Source organism: Nyctibius grandis, chromosome 6, assembly GCF_013368605.1.
Source record: "Nyctibius grandis isolate bNycGra1 chromosome 6, bNycGra1.pri, whole genome shotgun sequence".
In the NCBI taxonomy this organism is placed as follows: domain Eukaryota; kingdom Metazoa; phylum Chordata; class Aves; order Nyctibiiformes; family Nyctibiidae; genus Nyctibius; species Nyctibius grandis.
Genome location: NC_090663.1, coordinates 87,421,209 through 87,443,652, shown reverse-complemented (window position 1 = coordinate 87,443,652; position 22,444 = coordinate 87,421,209). Strand labels below are relative to the sequence as shown.

The window sequence follows — 22,444 nt, the reverse complement described above, 5'->3', positions numbered from 1 at the left end:
GCATTGGAAGAAAGAAGCATCGTCCAGGAGAAATTAGCCACAAAATGGCACAAAATGCAACCAGAAGAGACCTAGACAGACTCCACAGAACCAAGCAAGACACAGTAAATTGGTGGACGAGGCTGTATTGCGTTTGTGCTCCCTGCATTTTTGTGTTTGCTTGTTTCCACATAAAAATCAGTTGTGGAGAAGAGGAAGTGATACATACAGATGCAGGGACTTGTCTCCTTCAGAGCAATTAAGCGTGCAGCCAAGTGACTGCATGCATGTCTTTACTTTTGTCTATCCCTTGGAAGAGAGCGCAGAGATAATGAGGAAAGGGTGTTCACACTGTGCAGGGACAGGCAGTCAAGTTAGCAGAGCAGTCAGGACACAACTGGCTTCTTTAGAGGCTAGCTTAGGGCAGGAGGGAAAAAGCACTTTGGGGACCACTAAAACCCCGTGTTTTGCTAACACTGAAATATCCTGTCCAGGTCCTACGTTGTTAATACCCTCTCATTTGTGATGAAACAAAGTACAGAAGCATTCCCAAATACAAGACTGAAACATTTTCTTTCAGTGAAAAGCAAATTCTTCTTCCTTCCATTGCAGAAACCCTCCTGCAGAAGTTTTCATTCCATTGAGCTGTGTTTTCCAATGAATAAAATGCTTTGTTGCGAAGTTGTCAGCCTGCCTGAGCGAAGCAGGGCGCTACCAAACTGCTTAAATACTGACAGTAAGAATTTTCCTTTGAAAAAAAGGAAATGAAAGAACATTATATGAGTCACAGAAAACTTCCCCCATGTAAAAACAGAGCTGAAGGGGGGTTTCTAGGAGCCAGAGAGACCAGAAAGTTCAGACCTGGCAGGTTGATCCCTCCATTGGGCCCGGCACAGGGCACTTAACCTTCAAATAGCTATTCGCTTCTGTAGAGGGAGCGCATCTCCACAAGGCATTGAGGAAGTCTGCAAGTACTAATTGTCACCAAGGAACAGAATTACCTAGGTGTGTCCGGCTTGTGTTCAAAAGAGCTGGCACAGCAAGACCGACCGTGGTTATGGCTGCTGCTTGTCAACACGCTATGAACTGCTGAACCAAGGAGAGAGGTGCCCCGGGCCGGCTCCGTGCTCCAGTGCACAACACCCCGCTCTGCCTCAGGGGGGCCCTGCGAGCAGTTTCTGGAGCTCCCCGGAAGGTTATGAGGAGATTTCATAGCATGAAAAGTCAAATGGTTCAAATCTCCGTTCACTCACCTTTCAGCTAGACAGACTTTCTGGCACTTTGTCTCATCTACAGAGGAATCTCACTGCCGTCAAAGGTTATAATGGATCCACTACTTGTGATCTAGCATGCCAAATCCTCTGGATCTAACAGCTGGGCAATATTTTTTGTACCACTGATTAAGACTTTTTCAAATATTTTCTTTTTTTTTTTTTAAAAAAAAATAAACCTTTTGGGGTCACATAGAAGACTACTCATGCACTCTGTAACTATAGCAGACCATATGTAACAAAGAGCAGAGCGAAGAGCTTGTTGGTTAGGAAATGATGAGCCAAAATTTTCCTACATCCGTTACGCTTTGGAAATCAGGAGAACTATGAATTAAGGAGATGGTCACAAAGGTCACAAGGAATTGCTGCAGTATTCATGAAAGATGTAAATGCTATGAGAGCTGTAGGATCTTAGAATGAAGGTTCAGAGAGAACACAGAGCCACTCCGAGGCTAGCAGCTGCTCAGAAATCAGGTAAAGAACAAAAAGATTTGAAAAAATTAAAAAGAGGGAGAATGTCAGCTGTTAGAAATGCACGTAACCCTTTAAAATCCTGTGCTTAGCATGAGCAATGTCTTTTGCTGATTTATCCATGCAGCAATTAGGAGTTCTTCCTTGGGAGAGGTGCATGGCATAGAAAATGAACTGACTGATTCCTTCTTGCACCAAGTAGTTGATTAGGGATGATTTGTTTTACAGATGTTATACTAAGTGCGGTACTGTACACAGTACAGACTGAGACGCATCAAGGGTGCCTACGCGCGCTTGCTCAGGAAGGGCCTAATTCAGAGCTCATCAAAACGGAGAGGGTTCCACTCACTGCCCAGCGTTCTGGATTAGGCCTTTTCCATCCACCTCACTGCAAGAGAGGTTTCCATTTCAGCGCAGCTGTGAGGTGCAGTTTTCTCCCCTGTCTTATACTGTCCTTTTTTAGTGCATAGTATTCTTCTAGAGTGAAATTTACCCATCAACACGTACAAATTCTCTGAACTGTTTATTAATGACACTTCTGCAGTTCCCGTTTTCACCAAGGAAAGCCATCTTACCAGAACTTTCTTCTGAGTGTGCTCAGATTGACGTTTCCTTGCTCAAGCCCTTGCAAAGGTACCATGCTCTGAGCAACGGTAAAGAACTGAGTCTGTAATTTAATAACCCCCCTCTAAGTAATTAGTATCCACTCAATGAAATTCAGGGTTTGCAGAGGTCCAGTCAAAGGCCTAAGCACCATTTAAGTCCAGCTTATTCCTCAAGGCACCTCTGAACTGAATTGGGCCCCATTTTATTAAATTATAATAGAAAGACTGCCATGTCCAGTATACTGATGCTGAAAGACCCAACCTCACAAGACCTCACACAGATCAGTAATCATCACTTATGCTAATAGCACATCGGACTTCCGTGGGATGACACATGAGGATGGACTCCGTACTTGACTAAGATTAGTCAGAACAGGCATGTTACACAGAACAAGTGACTTCTAAACATCCAGCTGCAGCCAAGTGCTGACTCCCATCAGTGAGTGTTGTGAGGGTGAATGAAGGGCAGGATATGATCTTTAGAAACCCTGCTGAAGACCATTATTGAATTGGTGACAGTTTTGCAGATTTCTAACTTACAATAAACCTCAGCTTTGCCTCCTCAGTGACACACTTCTCTCCACTATTTTTCTGCTCCGCTTTCCTCTCTTTTGCCATAACCCAACCATCCACTTTTATATTTTTTCCCTCTTTCTTCTTTAATGTTTGTAAATGAATTTTGTGTTTTTGAAAGGTATTTAAGAAACAGCCACAAAGCCACAAGTGCTCCTATTCAACTGCAGAGCAGACTACTCGGTAGCATCTCTACGTTGCCCTGCAATGTTCCTCCCCTCTGCTCCGCTGGGAGCAGCGCTGTCTCTATGCTCATTTAGTCTTTGGCTTCTCCCTCCAAAGCTGACAATAAGGGCATCATACAGGGTAAACCGTTCCAGCGATTCTGTCTGACAAAATGCCTCACTGTTAGGCCTCTGGTTAACACAATTTTGTTTCATACAGGTCTCACAATCAGATTTTGGCCCTTCTGCTCTGTAATGCCTTTGAACCAGCAATCTAGAAAGGGAAAAATCTTCATGTCTAACCTGACTCAGTTTCACTTATTTGTTCTTGAATTCTTTGTGGTCCAGTTTTTGTTCCCTATTTTGTTTCCACTAGTTTAAAAAGCGTTCTATTGAAATTAAGAAGTGTTGCCCTCCCTGGTTTTCCTATCCTGATCAGACTTTAAAACGGATTTTTCTTTCACCACTGTCTGGAGAAGCTTTATCTGAAAGTAATGTAGTAGTGACCATTGATGTCTGCCTTCTAGTGACTTTATGAATCGAGAACTAATTTGTTCCTGAGACATGGAGAAACCACGAATGGTGAAAAATGTTTCTGGTACATGCATAATAACTAGTATAAATATTGTATCCAGCACCAGAATCCCAAATTCCAAACACTACAGCCTATTAACAAAGGGACCCTTAAATCCAGTTTTGTTTGACCTGTATTGTAGAGAACCATATAAACGTCACCAAGTCAAAGAACATAAGTATTATAGCATTAGTAGTATCCTTCAATAAGTATTTTCCTGTTTCCTGGGGGCTCTAGCTCAGCTGTAATGATTGCTCTCTGTGTGTGCGTGCCTGTGTGTTTTGCCAATCATATAAGTGAAATAAAAATGCCCTAATTTCTGCAACTTTGCTTTCATTGCACTGTAAACACTAAAAGCAGAACGCGTTTCCTGAAGCACTCCTGCATAGCAGGCCCTTGAACAAGGTGACTGTTTCTAATAAGCAACAGCTGTCGCTGTGGTTTTACTAGTCAAACGATTCATGTCTTTTGCTCAGAATAGTAGACTGTCAAATAGAAATATTTTCCTGTTATCTGATCCTTGACAATTAGTCTGAACTGGTTTTTAGTCAAAAGGCAATGTCATAGTGGTGCAGTTACAATGGTGAAGAGTTCAGCTCGCGGAGTTCTGCAAACCAAATTCTGCAGGCTAGTTTGCAAACATTTGCAGTAGCCCAGCAGATCTGAGGGGGCCACAAGCACCTCTCTGCAAAGTGCTACCCCACCCTCATTCCTGGCAGTCTCCCCTCTTATCTTTGAAAGGAAGAGAGTGAACTTACCATTTGCACTTGTTTCTGCTATGGCTTCAGGGAACACCAAAGTGCTGCTCTGCTGCTTGGTCTTGAGTGAATTCCCTCTGTTGGCTACTGCTTCCCCAGGATTTCACAGGGTCTTCTGGGAGGAGCAGATTAAACGAGGAATAGCATTCGAATGCAGGAGATTCCAGGCTCTGTTCAAGGACAAAAAGATTACATTACCCTTCGGATGCTGGGAAGGAGAACCTAACAGACCCTTGATGTATCTCTGCTGAGCCTGAAAGCTGCTGCAGTCAGAGAGATTTGACACCGCCGTGGCATCGCAGGGCTAGAGGCAAATTTTTCTTAAGTGCTAGAGGAAGCAGTGCGAGACTAACTTCTACGAGCCTGAGAAGACAGCATCAAAAAATGGTGTCTTCTGCCTTTGAGGGGGGGCCTGGGAGACAAACAAGCATGGTCAAGGGAGCTTTGGGATGCTCAGTGCACAAATGATACCAGTGTACATCTATAACTTATTTGAACTTACATGGATGCTTGCCAGTAGAATAGGGTTTAAATTCACCTTTATTTTGCATAGATTGTGAACAACAAGGTAGGTAGGCTAGGACATCAGCCGCTTCCTTTGCCAAGCACCACAAAAGCTTTACACCCACTGAGGCCTGGACCGTAAGTGGAAAACCATGTTATCACAATAACTGCAAATATTTTATCTTATTTGAATATAAAAATAATTAAATATTAAATTGAATATTATTTAACTTAACATTTAAAAACCAAACACACAAACCCCAAAACGGAGGCGTCACTACAGTAAGCCACATACTATTTGTTTTCACATGGACTTCCATTTATTTTGAGTGCAAGACATGCTGACTTTTCAGCATGACGTAGGCTATCATCTTTAGTTTTCACGCACTATAGCTCTCATTGCTGCTGTTTCAGGCTTCTGCAGACTCAGGCAGATGTTACTACACTATATACAACGCTTTCTGCTCATCTTTGCGGAAATGTAGAGTAGAAATATTTATTCAAAAAGGGAGGAGGGACAAACGATGAGCACAATATTGTGTTTAGCTCTGAATTATCCAGCAAGCCTTGCAGTCTCAGGGACTAGGGAACACAAGGGACTCTGCTTCTACCTGCCAAAGTCCCATTTCTGTCAGTAACAAGAAACAGGAAGAGCTTTTTCTAGCCCGTGAGTGCTTCTATGTATTTTTACTTAAAATTATGTAAGAATGTAAAGCTCATAAGTTTCGGAAGTGCACTGGTTCACACTCTTCCATCAAGAAATGGGCATTCTGTAGCTCTCTAACTTTTCTAGCTTTTTTCCTTGAGACACCTACAGTGGATGTTGCTGTGGGCTCATTCTGGGCTTTGTACCTATGCTACAGTTGCCAGCAATTTAGGAAACAGAGCCTCGAGGCACGTGTGTTTTTCCAGTCCATATTCCTAAGTATAGTTATATGAAAGTGAACTGCACAGTAATTACAGCATTGGTTCTGGTATTCCTGCTTTCGTACTGTTAAAAAGGAAAAGCAGAAACTGAATAAGCGGTGCTTTTTGGTTGTGTTTGTAGTTGTGATGATCTTCTGTTAAAGGGAAGGGCTCTCGCACACGTAGGCAGGAGCCTTTAGTTACTGTTTGGGGACTCCCTCCTCCAGAACCACAAATACTCTGTTTTGACTGGAACAAACTGCAGAAGTTAACAACTGTTTTCTATTTGGCATTTTTATATGTATTAAAAAAAAGTAAAAAAGTTCAGCCAAAACTGTTCTATGCAGTTCAGAACCCAACTTTAATTCTTGCTCAAGTGTGAGGCACCTGCATCACTGGGACTAGTTCCGACTTATCCTTAAACATGTCTGTTTTCTAATGATGCTTTTTAGCAATACCTGACCTCATGTTATTTATATTCATTTCTATTTTTGTAATCTCTTGAAGCACTTACACACCTCCTGAATTAAAAATAAGCCCTTTAACAGGCCATCTGCACTTAGAAGCCAATGGCCAAATCCCAATCCATCTGAAGCAGGTGGAAATTTTTACATTTATTTCAATGGTGAAATCATAATTTGGTCAAAGTTTACAGTAAAGGGGAAGACAATTTGCTTAGGGAGTGGTGAGGGTCGGCTTTGTCCCTGTCATCAACCACATGCTGGCTGATTTAAGAATGAAACTTGGACCTGCTTACAGAGGCAACCGATCATTAGACCGGATGCCCTTGTTCAGCTAGGCTGAGCAGTGGGACAAACACAGGAACGTAATGGGAGAGTAGAAAAATGGTAAGTTTTAGAGAACCTGAGAATCTCTCATGGTTCTGTATCATATCCTCAAAAACCTTAAAAAAGCAGTGAGTTTATCCAGCAGGTGGCTCTTCTGTAGCTGATTGACTGAGGTTGGATGTTGTGGTTTGTATTCATAACTTTCATCAATTTCAGAGACAATATTTGCATGCAGGAGGGCTGAGTGGAATAGCCAGAACACCTGCTAGCTGTAATCCGAGGCTGACATATATGCTTTCCATCACAGATATGGACTCTTTACTGTCACTCCAGCAGGTGCTGCCAGGCACACAAGAGGACAGCTTTCTGAGACGTGGTCAATAGCTTGACCTGAGATGATCTTGTGGTTTTGGTCTCCTAAGCAGTTCTGTGATTTGGCAGAGTTTTTGAACATGTACAGACTAAAACACCTCCAGCAACACAGACCTAGTTTCAAGCACTATGCTAAATACTGTGGCACACATTGTGCAATTGTATAATATTTATATTAGGAATCCAGTTGTTTCTAAGTCTCTAGTACATACTTGTCTGTCAAATTTCTGATGGAAGAAGACTGTGAAGACACAACCTGTGCTCTGGTTGCTTGGTTCTGGCCCAGAAGTGAGAAGCAGTAACAACACCTTTTCAGCTCCCCTCGTGCAGAGATCCTGATAGGCATGGACCTGGTCCTCTGCCTCTCTGCCTGCCATCTGCGATGTAGGTTTGGGTAGGAAATGCAGTGAGGGCTGACTGACTACAGTCTGAGTTTACAGCCCCCCAGCCAGCCCAGCAGGGCCACAGTCAATCCCTATAAGCTGTAGCAATTTTCATAACACAACGGGGTGAGCCCTGGTCCAAAGCCCTGAACCACTGCTTTTCCCCCTGTGACTGCTGTTGAGTACATGCCCAGACGCTTACAGCCCTCGGCCTTTTCAATCAAGTCAGAAAGAGGCGCACAGCAGGTAAATTACTGTTAGCCATAGAAGCATTCTTGTACAGGAGAGGTCTGAGTTATGCAAATATCTACTCTATAAATCTGTTATGTGGCTTGGGAGAAAACCAAAAAACCCACTTAAAAATTTGTTCCAAATTTGGCCCCAGTATAGTTTTGTTAGTTCAAAGAAATGGAGCTAACTGTATTGTTATTTGTGTTTGGATCAAAGAAAATTATGAAAATAAACATTAGACAGAATGATAATCAACACTGAAAAAGAAATGTTTACTGAAGATTTTTTTCTGTGTTCTCTTACCAGCATTAATAATATTTTCTTTTTCTAAAGTTTTCTTGCTTCCTTCAAAGAGACTGATTTCAGGAGAAAGAACAAGCATATGCAAATAAACTGAATGATGTTATACCCCCTGCCCCTAGCCCCCCAAACTGCATCAGATAATTCCATATGGTTAGTCTGCACTACATTTTTATCAGTTTTTTGTCTTAATCAGATATGAAGCTCTTGCAGTACATCTCCAGAACTGGGCTGTGACCCTGATGTGACTCTACAGCACAGAAGCAGCCTTAACCCTGCTGTAATCTAATAGTTCAAATTTAACAGATTTGTTTTTTCAGTGGAAATAATGGCTTCCTGTCACAAAACAGAGCCACAGATTACATATCTGATACATGGCTTTGGCATGATTTTTTCATGTAACACACAATTAACAGTGCTTTTCATAAGATTCATGGTTTAAGGATTCCGTGAAAGCATTAGTAAGTTCATTACTACGCATTTTCTTAAAAAAAATTTCTACATTTCTGCTAGTGCTTTAAAAACAAATAATACTTTGCTTACAAAGAGCTCACCTATGCTTTCCAGTGTTAATTTAGCCTCAAAACACTATACTGAAATTATTACCACTGAGTGCTGATGTATTTTTTCATGAGGCATATAATTATAATTGATAACCCAAAATGTAAACAGGGCAATTTTGATTTTATAAGCTACCACCCATACAGATACTGAAAATTTCCACCTTATAGCTATAATTGTTTTTTGTCATGCCATAATCCCTGAAACATTATCAACTAATTAATAGCTGAACAATACATAAAGAGATATACAGTTCTTCTATGGATAGTATTACATATTTTGAAGGAGTTTATTATCTTTAGTTTGGTTTTGAAATCACAGGTCAGAATTGCTCATGCTGCCTTCGTTGGCTCTCTTCAGCCCACCCAACCACCAGCCTTACGCTGCTGCGTGTTGCTGACTCCTAGCACTTACAACGAGGTGATCATCACCTTGTAGTTCATTGGTGTGAATGCTGCTCAGATGGCCTGTATTTTATTAACAGAAATAGGGTCACAAGTCAAACACATGCTTGGGGTCAGCGGGCAAATACAAAAGAAGATTAGAGGAACAAAAAAATGTGACTGGAGGGGTAAAATCCCACTGGGGGTTAATCGAGCAGAAATGTATCAAAGAATGTAAACTACCCTTTCTTTTGTTATTCATTGTACAGGACGTAGTCCCTGTGTCCTGCTGATTCCAGTTAGATAGAGCATCATCTCCAGAAAGCTATCTTTTAATGATCTGTTTGTACAGAGCCTTACAGAGGGACTTCCAATAATACTACTACTTACTGCTATTACCACTGCTAATACTGCTAAAACAATAACAATAATAAGAATTAAAACCACCTAGCATAAATTACAAAAACTTGCTTCATCTGATATTGTACTATGCAAAGACTGCCTACAAAAACTAAGAGAAAAATAGCATTCGATGTCACTTTTCTGGGATTCTGTTCTGCCTTCAAGATGAAAAGACAGGACTAAGAATTAACTTCACAATTATACTGATTTAGCTCCCACTTGCAAAGCAAATGAATTAATACAAATATTTCTGAAGAGCTGGTATTGTATTGCTGTAGTTGTTGTTTTTCTAAGACAGACTGTCCTTTCAAAAGACAGACCAACAGAAAAGGAGCTAGCGTCCCTGATCTGCACAGCAAGTGCTGGACTTGGTAGGGCCCAAATGGCCATAGTCAAGAAAAATCATAGGGTACTCAGCAAGCGGCAGCTGATTTTCTCTTCTGATACATCATCGCTCTTTCTATGACAAGAAGCAGAATATTCTGCCTTATTTGAACTACGCACATTTGTCTAATTCTCTAAAATCCCAGCAGTAGAAGGATTCCCTTTTCGTCAATTTCCATTTATTATGCTTGTCATGGCCAGATACAAACTGTGATAGACTACTGAAGGTTTAATGTGAAACAAAATACTGTAAATGTAAGTATTCCTTGAACTGAAATCGAAGGCTTGCTTAATTACCTATCTAGCTATCTATACACGTTTTCCCATATAATTTATTTTCACGCATTATATACCTCCTTCAGTAATATATGTATTTGATCCTGTATCTTTTAGCCAAGTATATATCATCTAACTTATATACTGTTCCGTAATTTTAAACCTAAGTATGCGCTTAAGTGATTTGCAGGGTCAGATTGTGTGGCATTTTGCAGGATTGAACCTTCCTAGGGCCGCATGCAGGATTTTCCTCCTCTTTGAACAAAGGGTGCTATGACAGTGTGTACACACTGCATCTGACCTAAGAGCAGCAGCCAAGTTGTGGACACTCACATAAGGATTCTCTTTATAGAACTGATCTTAAAAATTGCAATGTCTATCTCCTCCAGCTGTACTGGCAGGCAGTATTTACCCAATGATCCAGATGAACAAGACCTTGTTATCAACTGTAGCTTTTACACAACTTACTTGTAAGTTAGTGGGTTGGAAATAACACATTTTAGAAACATTTTCTGAAGGATATGATCATATTTTCTGCCCTTAAAAGTGTTTAATGTTGCATGCTCATTACATTAGTGTTACTTAATTTAAAAGGTTTTTAGAAAATACAAATTACAGAGTGGATTTAGACATGCTTATGAAATGATAATAGGTATTTAATACACAAAAAAGCCTATACAAAAAAAGAAAAACTCTTATAACTACATTGACATGCAATTAATATATTTCTAAACAGCCATGAGTTTAAAGTGTCTTTCCACGGTTTACATTTCAGTCATTTGAGTCCTTTCTATGGAATACAGTCCACTAAAACACAACATGCAGCAGTCTTGCTGCTAACTTAGTGTAGAAGCACTACTTAGAAGAGTTAACTTCTTAATAATGTGGTCAAAATATTTTAAGAAATATCACTTTATGAAATACAACTAATTACCTTCGCACCTGCAGTATGTGGAAGAGACATACTATATACTTTGGACAGCAGTGCTGAGATGTATGGAGGTTTGCATGATGCCAACACGCTGTATTACTACTTAAAGGCTTCTGAATAAGAATTTTACTACAGTCACAACATATACATTGGGCTCTCCTAGTAAATTGATCACTCAAATAAAAAGAAAGGAATGTTTTTGATCTGCAGAGAAGATGGGCAAAAAGTAAGCCTGCTCATCTTAACTCTGCGTTAGGGAAAAAAATGAACTTTGATCTATCATATTGCAGAGCTGCTTGTATTTCAATGGCAATTTATCCATTCTTTAATAGTCAAAACTCCCAAATAGTAAAAGCTTCTTAGATTTCCTAATCTAATAGGTATTATTTTAAATTTTTATTCTGTATGATTTACTGTTAAGAGGCAAGAAAGCAACATAGTTTCTTAAGAATTCTCTCTTTTACAAGAACAGATGAAAGGGAGTCCAATACTACTAATTTTGTTGTTCCTCACACTGGTATAAAAACAATGCAGAATCCCACCTTAATATATCTTAACATTTCTTACTTAATCTAATAAATAGCACTGTGTATCAGCAACAGGACTGTCTTAAGGTCAGAATATAGCAGCAGCGCCCCTTAAGGGAACACTTTCTCCTTTCGGGAACAGAGCACTGTACCTGCTTTTGCCGTCGGCACCATCACCCTGCCCGCTGCTGACACTGCCGGGACTGCTGCGCTCCTCCGCATGAGCTCCCTGCGGGCACCAACACTGTTAGTAAATGCAAACCCGGCTTGTCCGGGGGTTTGGGGGCTGAAGCCGAACCTTGCCGGTCACGGCCTGCCCCGTGCTCCCCTCCTTCTCCCTGCCCGTGCTGCAGGGGCCAGCGCTGCCCCCCCAAGCGCCCGGTAGCCGCTGCTCTCCGGGCACACGGGGAACCCCCCGCCCGCTCGGGAGGCTCCTCCGGGCAGGCTGTGCCCGGGGCTGCACTAGAGCCTCTGCCTCCTTTCCGTCGCCCTTCCCTGGCTGCAGCCCCCCGCCTGCTCCCCCCAGTCCCCCCCAGCGCCTGCCCGGCCTCACCCGCAGCTCCGCCGCTCTCCCGGTGCTCCCGCCGGGCTCCGCCTCCCTCCGGGGCGCCCGGGGCAGGAAGGGGGCTCTGGGTAACGAGGCGCAGCCCTCCCTGATGCTCGTTTGCGGGCACTAACGAGCAGGCTGCTCCGCCCAAGTTTCCCCAATCCCGCAGGTGCAGCTGCGGGGCCGTGCCGGGGCCCTGATCAGATGCCCCCGATGCCCAGCACTGGCCTGGGCACCGAAACGCTGCCGGGGACTGTCCCTGCTGCGCAGCTGCCCGGGCTGCGAGCGACGGGCGTGAGACCCTGGGCACGGCCCTGGAAGCTCCTTGTTTGTGAACTTTGCCCAGTGGAAGCTCATCCCCTGAGAGCCGTGAGAGAGAGGGGAACTGGCGTGAACAGTCTAGAGCTGTTCCTCTGCTTGGTCACCGTGTCCAATTTCACATCCAAGTTTTTTTCACACGAACAACAGGTTCTTGCCAACAAGCTCATAATATCCCTGAGCACCACATCCATCAGCCCAAGCTCCTCCACAGCGAAGGGCAGATTTGAACTTGGTATTGCGCAGTGGCCAGCAGCGAGGAGGCTCATGTGCCAGCCAGCGCAGGCCGAGGCACAGCCCTCGTTACCCTAATTGGGCCTGTGGCAGGGATGTGGCAGGTCCTTGCTGCCATGGTCCTGTTTGCAGTCGGGGTCTGGGGCTGAGCCAGGGAGACTCACCCAGAGCTCTCCGCTACACAGAACACCTAAAGCCCGATGTGCACAGCTGGACATTCAAGCAGTCGCCCCCCCCAGGACTAGCTGGCTGCCCCTCTGAGCACATGCCCAAGTTTCCTTTCTTTACAAAAAGAGCCAGACTGGTGATCTGGTCTCTCCTGTTTCTGATTTCCCCCCAGCCTGTGGAGGTGCAGATACATCCCCCCGCACAGGCCACACTGACTTCATTTCTGCCGTGCTGGGTGGGGAGCTGTGTGTCAGAGCCGCGTGTGCGCAGGCAGCTGGCGAGTAGCCGGTGACCGTCCTGGGGAAATGCAGGGGGACAATCACAAACAGACACTTGTTCCCCTTGGCTCTGAGCTGCCCAGCTCAGCGGCTGCAGCGCAGCCCGGGCGGTTGGCGTGGGCTAAAGCAGCAGGCGTGGTGTGGGCAGCCGAGGGCTGTGTGACCACATTGTTTGGCGTCCCCATCCCAGACACGGCTTCTGGCTTCAGAGGCTCAGGGGAGAGGCCTCTCCTGTGGGGAAGGGGGTGGGTGCGAGGGAAAGGAGGGGGCTGGAGGAAAGGAAAGCGTCCCCAGAGCACTGGGTTCGTGTGGAAGGGAGGGCGAGGACCTTGCGCAGGGGATCGGAGTGGGGCAGCTGAGTCAGTGCGCAAGGCAGGAGGGATTCACTGCAAACTGCTGGGGTGACGGTTGGGGCTGCGTCTGGAGAGATTGTGGGGGGACCTGACGCTGCTCATCGCCTGCGTGGTGGTGTCTGGGCTCTGGAGGAGGATGGGGAAAGGCCGGACAGAACAGCTCTGTTTTATTTCTCGTTCAATCAGGTGCCAGGAGTCCCCAGCACTGTCTATGGCAGCTGCTGATCACGCAGCACGACGCCCTCTGACACTGCCCATCGAGCTGGAGGCTGCGCTCGTCCTCTCTCGCCCTGTGGCCTCATCAGTGGCCTCTGCAGAGGCGGCTGCCCCGGACAGGTACATGTTCTGCGCCAGCCCCTGCGGGCACAGCCCCAGAGCAGCTCCTAGGAAGGACATTAACTCTGTGCCAGCCCAAAGCAGCAGCCCCTCCTCCTGGTGCCCGCTGCAGAGGCCCCTTGCAGGTGGCCCTGCCCCACTGTCCTCACCGCGGAGGCAGCGGGGGGGGCCTGTGGGGCTGGGGGCACTGGTGCAGCCCGGGGCGCTGGGAAGGGGCATTTCCCTGGGGCCAAAACCTGACCTGTTTGTTTGGAGATGTGTTTATTTGGCTTCGGGTCTGTGTGTTTGGTGGCACTTGTTGTTGTGTCAGTGTCAGCTTGATGGTGGCTTTGGTGTCTGCTGCAGTTTCTGCACTGTGGCTCTCGGGGGGGTGTCCCCGTTTCAGCTCTTTAGGGGCTGGGACCATCCCCGTGTCCCCAGACGAGCTGTGGGACAGTTCCCTCAGCCCTGGGCTGCGATGGGGCCGCGGCTGTTGAGGACACGGGAGCCGGGGTGCCCCGGAGCCCCCCCGGCCCCGTAGGAGGCACCTCCCGGCCCCGGGGGGGCTGCGCCCCGGGCAGGGCGGGCGGGACCGTCCCTATGGGCGGGGGATCCGCATCGGCGCGGGGAGATGCCGGGGTTGCTGCTGCCCCAGGAGGGCCCGGGCGGCGGGCGGCGGGGTCCGCGGGGGTCCCGGGGGGCCGAGCGGCCGGGGGGGGGCCGGTATCGGGGCGGTGCGAACCGGGGCGGGGCGGGGGCGCCTGCGCGAGCCCCGAAGAACGGCGGCGGCGGCGGCGGCCGCACGTCTTTGACAGCTCCGATCTGCCCCGGGTCGGGAGCCGCGCCGGAGGAGGTGAGGGGCTGCAGGGCCGGGCGGGCTACCGGGCCGGGGCCCTGGGAGTCCTCGCCCCGCAGGCGGGTCCGGGCTCTGTTCTCCCCGGGCCCGTGGGGACAGAAGCGGCCCCGCGCCCAGCGCTGCCCCGGGGCAGCCGGGCAGTCCCGGGGCCGGGGGGAGCAGCGGCAGCCCCGTCCCACTCAGCCCCGGGGCCGGGCAGGCTCTGCCGCTGCCGGCGCGGGTCGGGCACGTCGGCCCGGGGGGCTCCGGCGGGGCCGGGCGGGTCCCGGTGCCCGCAGGGTCGGGGAAGGGCTCCGGCTGCTGCCGGGGGGGGGTTCCCCGTGGAAGGGGGGGGACAGGAGGTGCCCCTCGGAGGAGGTTTGGGGGGGCACGAGGAGGCGGTGCCCCTCGGAGGAGGTTTGGGGGGGCTGTCCCCCTCGAAGGGGGTTGCCGGCTTCCCTGCCCGGCCGGGCTGCACTCCCGGGGTGCCCGGGCAAGGCTCCCCGCGGGGGGCTGCAGCCGCTGTGTGCCTGGGGGGCTTGGGGTGCGGGGCCAGTGGTGCTGGTGAAATAAAGCTGAATAAAGCAATTCCCTACACGTGCAGGTGCTGCCCCTCAGAGCCACGGGGCTGGAGCCTCCACCCCAGTTCCCAAGCACTTCCCAAAATTGCTTGTGGGGCCCCAGGGCTGTGGGTGGGCTATTCCCCCCCCCATCACATCACACTTGGGGTCAGAAAACAGAATTTCAGGGCTGGGTTTCAACCTCCAAAATGGAGCCTGAGTGCTGCATTTTTGGGCCCCAAAAGCAGAGCGCTGTGTTTCTGAAGCTCAAAAAAAGACTAAGTCGTGTGTTTTGAGCACCTCAAGTGCAGGTTAAGTCCTGCGTTTTCACAGCTCTGAAAAAAACTAAGTCCTTTGTTTTTCAGGCTGGCAAATGGAGACTAAGTGCTGTGTTTTTGGGACTCAAAAGCAGAGGGTGAGTGCTGCTGCCTTTCTGAAGCTCAGAAAAAGACTAAGTCCTGCGTTTTCAGCCTTTGAAAATGCAGGCTAAGTCCTGCCTTTCTGGGACTCAGAAAAAAACTAAGTGCTGCGTTTTTGGGACTCGGAAACGGAGGCTCAGTCGGCCATTTTCAGCCCCCAAAACAGAGGCTGGGGGGAGTTTGGGTGGGCAGCAGCCAGGGGGGCGGTGGGAGGGCGTTGGAGTCTGGGAGGGAGGGAGGGGGGCGGGATGGTGCGTGGACCCTCACCGGAGGTGGGGGTCCGGTCGCGTTGGCCCCGAAACTCAGGGACGCCGGCATGCACCAGGCCGAATTAAACGTTGGAGATAGTCTCAGGGCGAAAAAGCACTTTTTACCCCCTTTTCGTGTCCAACTGTTCATTCCAGGTGCGCACAAGCACCGGACTAGTGTACAATTATGACAGGTCATATTCATATACAAGTCATGACAGTGATTGATTTATGACCTGGCTGAAAGCCAGATTGCTGCAATGAGCTGGAGCTTTAATTGGCTTGTAACAAGAGGGAGCCTTTATTAAGCCAGAGCTGGTAACAAGAAAAAACATCTTTTCCTCAGCTGGAGCATCCATCAGCCAGCGCTGTGTGAAGTAGGAGCATCTTATAGCCAGAGCTGGAGCATCTCGTAGCCAAATCTGGAGCTTCCACAAGCTGGACCTGAAATTAGCTGAAACTGAAACAAGACAGAGCTACAACAAGCCGGAGCCTCCAGTAGCTGGAACTGAAATGACCTGGAACTGAAACTATCAGCAGGAATCAAACTTACCTGGGGCTTCAAATACCTCGAGCAGGAACGTGCCGGAGAGTCTCTCAGCCGGAACATCTCTTGTCTGGAGCACCCCGTTGCCGCAGCTGCCGTACAGCTGGAGTTGTAACAAGCTGGGGCCGCGCTCCCAGCACGGTTGAACGCGAGAGCTGCTGCTTTGCGTGGGCTGTTAAGGAGGTGGGGGGGTGAGGTGAGGTGGGGGCCCCCCCAGATCTCCTGGGGCAGGAGGGCGCGGGCAGGGCGGCGTCAGCATCTCCTCTGTACCTGCGAAAGGGGAGCAAAAGGAGTCGGTCAGAGCTCCCGGGGTGCACAGCACGGCCCCACATAACCCGAGGCTGTGCTGCCCATCCTGCTGTAGGTCATGGCCAAGCCCAGTGCCCAACATCAAATAAAGCTGAACCCACCCAAGTGCCCAACATCAAATAGAGCTGAACCCCCCAAACTGCCAAACATCAAATAAAGCTGAACCCACCAAAGTGCCCAACATCAAATAGAGCTGAACCCACCCAAGTGCCCAACATCAAATAGAGCTGAACCCCCCAAAGTACTAAACACCAAACACTTGAGCCAGGCCCAGTGCTAATCACCAGGGAAAGCTGAACCAAACCAGGTGGGTTTCAAGAGGGGCCCAGGACAACCAGGAGCCCCTGAGGGGAGCAGGACAGGGCTGTCCCCAGCCTGGCCATGGCTGAGAGCCCCACCAGCACTGCTGGCACGGGGAGAAGCCACCCTGGGGCAGCTCTGGCACCTGAGCTCCCCTCAGCTTCCCCCACAGTGACAGGTCCCAGAGGCACAGCCCCAGTCCCTGACCTGGCCCCGCCACAGCCGGGGCCCCTGCCCAGCAGCGCTGCTGGCGCAGCCCCAAAGCGCCCCGCAGAAGGACACGCAACACAACCAGAAGCCACAAGCAATAATGTTCTCCTCCCCAGCAACACCCAGGCACAGCAGAGATGCCATGTTCCCCCCTGCCCGACCCCGCCAGGCCCCCCCACAGGACAGCGCGGTCGCCCGCCCGCTCCCGAGCACTCACCGGGCGTTTCCTCCCGTGCCAGCGTCCTGGGTCGGGGCCGTGCTCCTCGCCCAGGCTCATCCTCCCGTGCCAGCGTCCCCCGGCGCTGCCCGGCTCGGGGCCGTGCTCCTCGCCTGGCCCAGCCTCAGCCGTTCTGCCGCTCCCCGCGTCGCTGCGGGGGCCGGAGGAACCCGGCCGGGCTGTCCCCGCTCCGCTCCCCCGCCAGCCCCAGCCTCGGCTGCGCGGGGGCTGCTGCCGGCAGCCGGGACTGCTGCGCTCCTCCGCGTGAGCTCCCTGCGGGCACCAACACTGTTAGTAAATGCAAACCCGGCTTGTCCGGGGGTTTGGGGGCTGAAGCCGAACCTTGCCGGTCACCGCCTGCCCCGTGCTCCCCTCCTTCTCCCTGCCCGTGCTGCAGGGGCCAGCGCTGCCCCCCAAGCGCCCGGTAGCCGCTGCTCTCCGGGCACACGGGGAACCCCCCGCCCGCTCGGGAGGCTCCTCCTGGCACGCTGGGCCCGGGGCTGCACTAGAGCCTCTGCCTCCTTTCCGTCGCCCTTCCCTGGCTGCAGCCCCCCGCCTGCTCCCCCCAGTCCCCCCCCAGCCCCTGCCCGGCCTCACCCGCAGCTCCGTCGCTCTCCCGGTGCTCCCGCCGGGCTCCGCCTCCCTCCGGGGCGCCCGGGGCAGGAAGGGGGCTCTGGGTAACGAGGCGCAGCCCTCCCTGATACTCGTTTGCGGGCACTAACGAGCAGGCTGCTCCGCCCAGGTTTCCCCAATCCCGCAGGTGCAGCTGCGGGGCCGTGCCGGGGCCCCCGCCCTCACCGCCCCCGGCTGCCGCCCTCACCAGCTGGCTCTGAGCAAACAAACAGGTGCGGAAAAAACCCCACGTACACAAACACGGCCCCGGTCACCGCCCGGTCCCTTTCTCTGTTTGGGGACACATATTTCACCCCCAGAGAGGCACCAGCCTTGAGGGGCTCCCGGCACAGCCCGGGGATGACTGCCCGCTTCCCCGCCCCGCGCAGAGCCCAGCGCAGGGCCGCAGGCGGAGGCACACCGGTACGGGGGAGGCTCGTACTCATCGCTGGGCCCCGGCTCCCGGAGCACCTCGTCCGTCCCCCGCCGGTGCCCGAAGGTCTCTCCGCACGCCCGGTCTTGCTGCCCAGATTAAAAAAGAAAACTCTCTCTGCTCCTGCATCCCCCCGGCACCGGCCCACGCTCGCCCCGGGGCCGGCGGCGGTTCCCCTGCCCCGGCCAGGCAGCCCCGGCCCCGCGCCCGCCCAGCGCTGCCCCCGCGGCCCCCCCCCGCCCCTGGGGAAGCCGCCGCCGGCCGCTCACCGCGCACGTCCCGGGCTCCGGCCCCGCCCCTCCGCCGCGCGCTGTCCGCGCTGCGTCGACTGTAGCGCCCTCTGGCGGTCGCCGTGCATCACTGCGGCGCCGCGACACCGCGGCGCCCCCTGGCGGTTGATCTTAGAATTGGGAGCAGCGCGCGGGCCCCGCGCAGCGACGGCGCCCCCTGGCGGAGGAACCGCAGCGCTACACTCCCCTTGCGCGGTGTCGCCCCCTGGCGGACGAACGGCAGCGCTACACGCCCCTTGCGCGGTGGCGCCTCCTAGCGGACGAACAGCAGTGCTACACGCCCCTTGCGCGGTGGCGCCCCCTGGCGGACGAACCGCAGCGCTACACGCCCCTTGCGCGGTGGCGCCCCCTGGCGGATGAACGGCAGCGCGCAGTGGCGCCCCCTGGCGGACGAACGGCAGCGCTACACGCCCCTTGCGCGGTGGCGCCCCCTAGCGGACGAACCGCAGCACTACACACCCCTTGCGCGGTGGCGCCCCCTGGCGGACGAACGGCAGCGCTACACTCCCCTTGCGCGGTGTCGCCCCCTGGCGGACGAACGGCAGCGCTACACGCCCCTTGCGCGGTGGCGCCCCCTGGCGGACGAACGGCAGCGCTACACGCCCCTTGCGCGGTGGCGCCCCCTGGCGGACGAACGGCAGCGCTACACGCCCCTTGCGCGGTGGCGCCCCCTGGCGGACGAACCGCAGTGCTACACGCCCCTTGCGCGGTGGCGCCCCCTGGCGGAGGAACAGCAGCGCTACACGCCCCTTGCGCGGTGGCGCCCCCTGGCGGACGAACCGCAGTGCTACACGCCCCTTGCGCGGTGGCGCCCCCTGGCGGACCAACCGCAGCGCTACACGCCCCTTGCGCGGTGGCGCCCCCTGGCGGACGAACGGCAGCGCTACATGCCCCTTGAGCGGTGGCGCCCCCTGGCGGACGAACGGCAGCGCGCGGTGGCGCCCCCTGGCGGACGAACCGCAGCGCTACACGCCCCTTGCGCGGTGGAGCCCCCTGGCGGACGAACGGCAGTGCTACACGCCCCTTGCGCGGTGGCGCCCCCTGGCGGACGAACCGCAGCGCGCGGTGGCGCCCCCGGCGGACGAACCGCAGCGCTACACGCCCCTTGCGCGGTGGCGCCCCCTGGCGGACCAACCGCAGCGCTACACGCCCCTTGCGCGGTGGCGCCCCCTGGCGGATGAACGGCAGCGCGCAGTGGCGCCCCCTGGCGGACGAACGGCAGCGCTACATGCCCCTTGCGCGGTGGCGCCCCCTGGCGGACGAACGGCAGCGCTACACGCCCCTTGCGCGGTGGCGCCCCCTAGCGGACGAACCGCAGCGCTACACGCCCCTTGCGCGGTGGCGCCCCCTGGCGGACGAACGGCAGCGCTACAGGCCCCTTGCGCGGTGGCGCCCCCTGGCGGACGAACCGCAGCGCTACAGGCCCCTTGCGTGGTGGCGCCCCCTTGTGGACGAACGGCAGCGCTACACGCCCTTTGCGCGGTGGCGCCCCCTGGCGGACGAACCGCAGTGCTACACGCCCCTTGCGCGGTGGCGCCCCCTGGCGGAGGAACAGCAGCGCTACACGCCCCTTGCGCGGTGGCGCCCCCTGGCGGACGAACCGCAGCTCTACACGCCCCTTGCGCGGTGTCGCCCCCTGGCGGACCAACCGCAGCGCTACACGCCCCTTGCGCGGTGTCGCCCCCTGGCGGACGAACGGCAGCGCTACACGCCCCTTGCGCGGTGGCGCCCCCTAGCGGACGAACCGCAGCGCTACACGCCCCTTGCGCGGTGGCGCCCCCTAGCGGACGAACCGCAGTGCTACACGCCCCTTGCGCGGTGGCGCCCCCTGGCGGACGAACCGCAGCGCGCGGTGGCGCCCCCTGGCGGACGAACCGCAGGGCTACACGCCCCTTGCGCGGTGGCGCCCCCTGGCGGACGAACGGCAGCGCTACACGCCCCTTGCGCGGTGGCGCCCCCTGGCGGACGAACGGCAGCGCTACAGGCCCCTTGCGCGGTGTCGCCCCCTGGCGGGCCACTTGCGGTATTGCCGGCGCCCACAGCCTCCTCCGTTTCACACCGCACGTGGGGCACCTCCGTGGGACAAGGCCGCACGCCGCTGGCAGGGGGACGCCAGTGCCCCCTCGCCCTGAGCGCCGGCAGGGCCCTGCCCACTGCCCCCGGGGCGTACACACGCCACCACGCCCCCCCCCAGCAGCACCCGGCTTTGGTGCTTCCCGCCCCCGCTGGCGCGGTACCAGCCACTCCGCCGGAGGGGAGCCCCCCCCCCGGAGAGAGAGGCCGAGCCGCAGCTTACCTGAGCCCCCCGATGCTGTACGGACGCCCCCTCCATCTGCGTGGTGGCTCTCACGCCCTGCAGGACCCCCCCCCCCCCCCCCCCCCCGCCTTGGCTAAAAGTGCTGTAAAAGTGCTGATTTCTGCACCACATTCATTAGAGGAACATTAACCCCCACCCGGACGCGTTTTACCCTCAGAGCTGTATTTATTTGTCCTCCCACACGAGCAGCCCGAGGGCCGCGGAGCACCGCGGCAGCAGCAAGCGGCCGAGGCTGCTGTGCACCCCACCACCTCCCACCCCCTTCCCACTGGGCTGTTTTTCTTCCCACAGCCCAGAAAACTCCGTTTTTTGCTCCATTTCTTGGGCCACGCTCAGGAGCTTGGAGATCTTCACACCAGGCCTGGGACCCCACGGCTTTACCCCCCCTCCCAGCGCAGCGGTGCCTGTGTGCGGGCCGCAGGGCGCGGGGCAGCGGCGGCCAGTTACCTTCTTCCATCATGTCCCACGAAGCCGCCTTTCCAAGCTGTTTCTCCACATGGAACGCAAACCCCCAGCACTGGCGGTGACTGCAAAGGCCTGGCTAAAATCACACCCACACCAATTTATCGTGGTGCCTCGGTGCCAGCTGTGCCCGCACGCGGTGACCGCCACGGCCCCACAGAGTGTGGCCCTTTCTGACACCCTTCAGCTGCCCCGTGGCATGTCCTCACTCGCAGCCCCACCAAGAGCCCCCACTTTTGAGAGCGCAGCCACTCACAAAGCCTCAACGTCACCTCAGGTGCTCACCAAATGTGCTCTTGAACTATTTTAAATACATAAGACTTCACGGGAGACGGCGCCGAGGGGATGGTGGTTCTTCGGGGACCTTTGGCACCAGCAGATCTCGTCGCTGTTGAGGCTGCTCCTCAGAGGAGTTCTGGTGACTTGGGCTTTGTGGTCTGCTGCAGGACCTTGTTTTTTTATTCCAATATTTCAACTCACACAACCACGCACCTTCCCAGACACCTCCCAGCCCCCCCTTTGCAGAAAATATCACAGCCAGGACGTGCCCTTGGCAGAGGACTTCAAGACACAGCAGCCAGCAGCCACCAGGAACTTCACCCGGAGCACAACAGCTCCGCCTACATTCCATGTCTCAGACACAATTTATCTACAAGCAGTGTAAGAACAACCCTTTTACCAGCCTTTAGGGTAAATGCTGGCACTGTCAGTGCCACCAAACACAAGAAGGGAAAAAACAGGGATTATCTTGCAGCACAACAGTCAGCTCCACAGTATCGAGAGTAAGCGCCACTGAAGGTGACACCAAGCAACTCCACACTGGTTTAAGACAACTCAGCTCGTGCTCCTCCCAGCACCGCCACAGCGTCCGTTTGAGCTGTATCCCCACAGCCAGACGTCGCAGCCCCACAGCCCAAGGAGGAGCTCATGTCCTCCCTGGACCACACGCACCCCGAGGTGAGAGGAGCTGCCGGATCCAGGGGACCGACCTGCACCGAGGGCAGCGCCTTGCTGGCCACCCGTGACATGAACAAACCGTGCCCCATTTCCTCGCCCTTCGGCTCCGGTGCCCCAGCGACCCAGGCCAGGACCCCCCACAAGGCAGGAGGGGACCAGGCACGGTTTCTCG

General features: G+C 53.4%; 1 protein-coding gene and 1 long non-coding RNA gene across 5 annotated transcripts in view; both read right to left on the bottom strand.

Moving 5' to 3' along the window:
* Positions 1-22,444, bottom strand: part of LOC137664547 (albumin-like) — a 369,558-nt gene that overhangs the window by 28,532 nt on the left and 318,582 nt on the right. The window lies entirely within an intron of this gene.
* Positions 15,906-18,448, bottom strand: LOC137665095 (uncharacterized). Of its 4 annotated transcripts, XR_011048447.1 has the most exons (5): positions 18,256-18,448; positions 17,799-18,030; positions 17,202-17,474; positions 16,172-16,435; positions 15,906-16,062 (listed from the first exon to the last, which is right to left on the bottom strand). It is a non-coding gene; the product is annotated as an uncharacterized lncRNA (long non-coding RNA). The 4 variants fall into 4 exon arrangements; XR_011048445.1 differs by having other exon boundaries at positions 15,906-16,094; positions 17,799-18,448; XR_011048446.1 differs by having other exon boundaries at positions 15,906-16,078; positions 17,799-18,448.